Source organism: Sinocyclocheilus grahami, unplaced genomic scaffold (genome assembly GCF_001515645.1).
Source record: "Sinocyclocheilus grahami isolate Dianchi unplaced genomic scaffold, SAMN03320097.WGS_v1.1 scaffold545.1, whole genome shotgun sequence".
Classification (NCBI taxonomy): domain Eukaryota; kingdom Metazoa; phylum Chordata; class Actinopteri; order Cypriniformes; family Cyprinidae; genus Sinocyclocheilus; species Sinocyclocheilus grahami.
In genome coordinates, this window is record NW_015505724.1 from 424,181 (window position 1) to 430,174 (window position 5,994).

Sequence of the window (5,994 nt, forward strand, 5' to 3'; positions counted from 1 at the left end):
TGTGTGTGTGTGTGTGTGTGTATAAGTGTGTGTGTGTGTGTGTGTGAATGTGAGTGAGTGTTTAAGTGTGTGTGTGTCTGTGTGTGTCTGTTTGTGTCTGTGTGTGTGTGAGTGTGTGTGTGTGTGTAAGTTTGTATAATAGAATGGGTGCTGTAGGCTACAGTAGATTGTTTTTGCATTAACAGAGACTGTCAGGTGTTTCAGCTCTCCATACATCACGGACAGCCTTCAGATAAACTCCATCCACGTGCTGCCTGTATCTTAGGTTTTTACGGGCAAGAGGTCAAATGTTGTCTCAAGTTAGTTGATTTTTTTTCCTACTTTTTACCTGTTTTACAGTGGTTACAGTGTTATGCGTCCCCATTGTGGTGGCAGCTTTTATGCGAGCAGGTTTGACAATTGTGGGATTTTTTATGATTGCAGAGAGTCAAAATATCATCCAAACAATGTCTCCATCAATATACTGGGCATTAAGGCTACAACACACGCTGATGGCTGGTCGTCTGTCAAAGTCGGGCTGTCTTTGAGCATCTGCCAGCTCAGTTTTTGGGGTGTTTTCCGCATCGTCTGAACTAGTCGAACCTTGTCGGCTGCTTTTTGGCCAACTGAGTAAGACAGAGCACGTGATTGGCTGTTGAGCTTAGCAAACCATTGCACAAGAAGAATCTTTATCTTCATCTTACTTGAGCATTCCGATATGCAAATATTTTCAGAATGACATGGTCATCTGGAAAGAAGAAAGTGATCAACGTAACTCATATTCAAAAACCCTAAGCAATGACTGCTTTGTTTAGTGTTTATATGTGTAGTCCTAGTGTTGTTTTTCTTTTTTAAATGACAAATATAGACTACTGCCACCTGCTGGTATGTAAGAGTTATTTCCTCTCACAAAGGTGCAGAACGCACATGCTAGTTGGCGTTGACTTTATTTAGTCAAGCACAACTTTTTTGGCCCTGATGCAGGCGACAACAAAGTCTGCTTTCATTGCAGCAAGTTATTTAATGTTGGTTTGGTGTGTGACGGCCTTTAGGAGCCACACAGGCCACAGAATTAATATGCTAATTGAATGTTATTATTCTTATTTTGTATTGATTTTAAAGGATGCATTGTGTGTTATGGTGGTTACCTGGGAGTTGCTATTAAGTTATTATTGTTCCTCTAGGATTGATCTGCCAACCTTTACTTACTGGCCCCAAGTTTTAACCAATACATTATGCTACTACTTTATTATTAGGAGGCAATTAGGAGAGCTCAGATGTGATGCTGTTGCCCCATTTGCTGGGTAAAATACTCTAAACAGTAAAATCATATCTGAAAGCCTCTTATGTAAGCTGCTGTAAGGTTTTTATTATTAGCTCTAAAAAGGGAAATATTTATGACGAATTATATTCTGGTTCTTCTGAAGGAAAAGTCCACAGCGACACAACGTTACTTGAAGATAAAAACTGCCGGAAAATAATACTCAAGAGGAAGATCTTGAGAGTCTTGGAGAGGTGTTGTCTCAAACGAAGAAGAGTTTCTGAGCAAAGTTATTTCGGGCTAATCGCTTTTGAGAATTCCTATTCTGTGTGGACTGGCCAATAAGAGGCATGAATTTTGAGCGGGAGAAACTTTCTTTGTCTCTTGTTTATATTTAAACCCCAAATTAAAAGTAAAGTCTCTGACCAGAACTGTAATTTATATGCAAATGTCAAAAGGCTAAAAGGGTCTCTTAAGCCATAAACACCCCAAAGATCATGCATGATTCTACGCAGACGCTACACTGCTCATGTTGTTTCTGTCCTGAGGGTGTCGTGTGCTCTGCGTTTGGTCAGATAGGAAATGTGATATTCTCATGAGTGATTCAGTATCATCTCTCCTACAGGAAGAACCAACTCAAAACCTGTCTTCCTTATGTAAATCCTGAGAAAAAGCTAAAAACCCCACCGATAACATTTGGATCAAAGTCCACTATCACAGCAGGAAAAATAATTGAGATAACCTTGGGATCTCCTATCACTGACCTGACAATTACATGCATTTGTGTAGGGTTGAAATTAAATTATCTAGACAGTGACCCTCCTGGAACAGAAAATAGTCCTTCTTGTAGATCCTCATGAAAAGAAGGATCATTTGGGGTTTAGTTTAGGCTCATGTCAAATTGAAAACTTCTTTGAATTCAGAATTCAAATATATATGAGTGATCCACAGATCTGTCAGGCTAGCTAATGATGTTTAATGCATGAAATTTTAAAATACACATTAATGGATGTGTACAAAACCTATATATATATATACAGTACATATTTGTTTTTTTTCCTTAGCCTTTCTGCTAAACATTTGATTTGTTTGACTATTCATATCCAAGTTGATGGTTTGGCATTTTTGCAGATATATTACAGGCAAATCATTTGATGACATGACTATTCAAATATAATTGATTTGGTTTTTATATAAACACATACAGGTGCATCTCAATAAATTAGAATGTCGTGGAAAAGTTCATTTATTTCAGTAATTCAACTCAAATTGTGAAACTTGTGTATTAAATAAATTCAATGCACACAGCCTGAAGTAGTTTAAGTCTTTGGTTCTTTTAATTGTGATGATTTTGGCTCACATTTAACAAAAACCCACCAATTCACTATCTCAACAAATTAGAATATGGTGACATGCCAATCAGCTAATCAACTCAAAACACCTGCAAAGGTTTCCTGAGCCTTCAAAATGGTCTCTCAGTTTGGTTCACTAGGTTACACAATCATGGGGAAGACTGCTGATCTGACAGTTGTCCAGAAGACAATCATTGACACCCTTCACAAGGAGGGTAAGCCACAAACATTCATTGCCAAAGAAGCTGGCTGTTCACAGAGTGCTGTATCCAAGCATGTTAACAGAAAGTTGAGTGGAAGAAAAAGATGCACAACCAACCAAGAGAACCGCAGCCTTATGTCCTTACTCAGGATTGTCAAGCAAAATTGATTCAAGAATTTGAGTGAATTTCACAAGGAATGGACTGAGGCTGGGGTCAAGGCATCAAGAGCCACCACACACAGACGTGTCAAGGAATTTGGCTACAGGTGTCGTATTCCTCTTGTTAAGTCACTCCTGAACCACAGACAACGTCAGAGGCATCTTACCTGGGCTAAGGAGAAGAAGAACTGGACTGTTGCCCAGTGGTCCAAAGTCCTCTTTTCAGATGAGAGCAAGTTTTGTATTTCATTTGGAAACCAAGGTCCTAGAGTCTGGAGGAAGGGTGGAGAAGCTCATAGCCCAAGTTGCTTGAAGTCCAGTGTTAAGTTTCAACAGTCTGTGATGATTTGGGGTGCAATGTCACCATGTGAATACTTTTGACACCAGTGATGTACAGTAAATGAACATACTTTCCAGAAGGCCAACAATTCACAAAAAATGTTTTTTTTATTGGTCTTATGAAGTATTCTAATTTGTTGAGATAATGAATTGGTGGGTTTTTGTTAAATGTGAGCCAAAATCATCACAATTAAAAGAACCAAAGACTTAAACTACTTCAGGCTGTGTGCATTGAATTTATTTAATACACGAGTTTCACAATTTGAGTTGAATTACTGAAATAAATTAACTTTTCCACGACATTCTAATTCATTGAGATGCACCTGTACACATATACATATACACACACATGTAAGATGTAAGATGCGTGTCAGGATTGCGTAAAGATCTTACAACTGGTGTGACATCATCAGGTCACATGACCAGGAAGTTATATAGATTTGAACATTTGAATAATTCACCAAAAATGCACAAAATCATATTCCAAAATCCAAGTCGTGTATGATGTGTGTCTGTTACTGTCAGACTCTGTTCTGTGTTTTGTGTGTGTTTTGCTCCCCATGTGTTTCCATGCCTATATTTGGTCCTTCCCGTTCCTGTCCTTATTTGTTCCAGGTGTCCCCTTTTCAGTTCTATTGATTCCAGGTGTGTCTTGTGATCCCATCGTCATGTCAATTGTGTAAATAGTGTTCCATTTTATCAGTTCGGCATCCAGTATTGTGAATGTCTGTTTATGTCTACCTCATCTGCTATGTGTGTTTTCCTGGTTCCCTGGTTATAATTAAAATCTCCTGTGTTAATGTACTCCTGGTTTCCTCGTTCCTTGCTCCGCGCTCCAACACAGTAGCACTGTGACAAGATACCGGACCGTGACAGTAAGCGGCGCCCCTTCTCCCCATGTTTGTTTTTCGTTTTTGAAAAGTGTTTTGTTTTCCTATTTGTTTCTCCCCGCTATAATGGAGGAACGAGTGATGTTCATCGCTGTGGCGAGCCACGACCCGATCACCTACGCTAGGGATTCGTGCCTCTTGCCCTCGCCAGCCCCCTCAATGGGGAGACCCTGGTGACGCTGTTCCGGCTCGGGATCACATACCATCACCCCGCGGAACTCCCAGACACCACCAACCTCGACTGGAAGGAGGCGGTCATCCGGTGTCTGGAGAGCCGATCCCAATCCGGAACCCCTCTGCCGGCCAAGTCAAGTCCGTCGGCCGTTCCTCAGTCTAACCCGCCGACCATGCCTTTCACCCCGAACCTAAAGAGGAATCGAAGGAGGAGAAGGCAGTCGGCTCCAGCCCCAGAGCTCGCTCCAGTGTCAGCTCCAGCCCCCGAATCCAGCCCAAGGAGGGCTCCTGTTCCCGAGTTTAGCCCACGGAGGGCTCCTGTCCCAGAGTCTAGCCTAGTGAGGGCTCCTGTCCCCGAGTCTAGCCCAGTGAGGGCTCCTGTCTAGAGGTCTACACGGAGGACCCGAGGACCCGGGACCCGACCAGGGATCCGTACGAGTTCGGGGCTATATTTTAAATGGTCAGCCGGGTCCGGGTCGGGTCCCAATCCATTACTTCGGGCCCCGGGTCTGTTTAACATTGTGTGTAATACCCGAGTCGATCGGACTTGGAGAACACCCGGCCGTTATCAGATTCAGTCAGCGCTGTGCGTGTGTTGTTTTGTAACTTTCAACTTGTAAAATTAGGATGAGAAAAGTGTGAGTCGGTAATTTGGAATAAGGTGGGAAAAAAAAGAAAACCCGAGCGACGTCATCAGAAGCAGGGTGGGCGGATGCACAGGGCGTAATGCACACGCACGGTGATAATGGATACCTTCATGTGATGTGAGTTATTATTGATTATTTTTTTAAATAATATTATGAATGAACCATCTTGTTGTTATATCTAAAATTTTTGCTCAGACTCTGCTCAGAGAGCACAGAGATGATAGCAAATAAGTAAAGCTAACGTCAGCAGCCATGGCACTGGATGAGCAATCGTTAGTATAATACAAATGGGCAAACAGTCTAAATTAATATGCAAGTTGACTCGAGATACAAAAAATGCAAAACTGCAAAGTCGCCTTTGTCATCCATCACCATGACAGCAAGTGGACTTTTAAAACTGGAATAATGACTGCATTATGCATTTCAATTGGCAAGAGAGGAATAACACGGGTGGAACTTTCTTGGCAAGGAGGATTGTGTGCATCACTGTCAGGTACAAGGGAGAAGACTTCTTACATTAGGTAAGACAAAAAGTTTAATTTTCGCGACTTGTTTATCGACTTGTTAATAGCAATTTGCTGTGGAATATGTGCCAATCGGGTCCATTCGGGTCTGTGTCTTCCCGGCCGGGTTCGGGTCCATCTTTCAAATAATTGACGGTCCGCATCGGTTCCGGGTAGTACATTTTTGACATTTCTCAGTTCTGCACAGACCCGGGTCCAACTTTCAAAATAATAGATGGGTCCGGGTCGGTTCAGTGTAGCACATTTTTAGACCCGTGTAGACCGCTACTCTTGTCCCCGAGTTTAGCCCAGAGAAGGTTCCAGTCCCTGTGTCTAGCACAGAAAGGGCTCCAGTCCCCATGTCCAGCCCAAGGAGGACCACAGTTCTCAAGTTAGGGCCTACGGAGGGCCTCTAAAGACGATATTCTCCCTAAGGATTTTTTTTGGGGGGGGGGGTAGTATGGGTCCGCCCGTAGAGGGACGAGGGG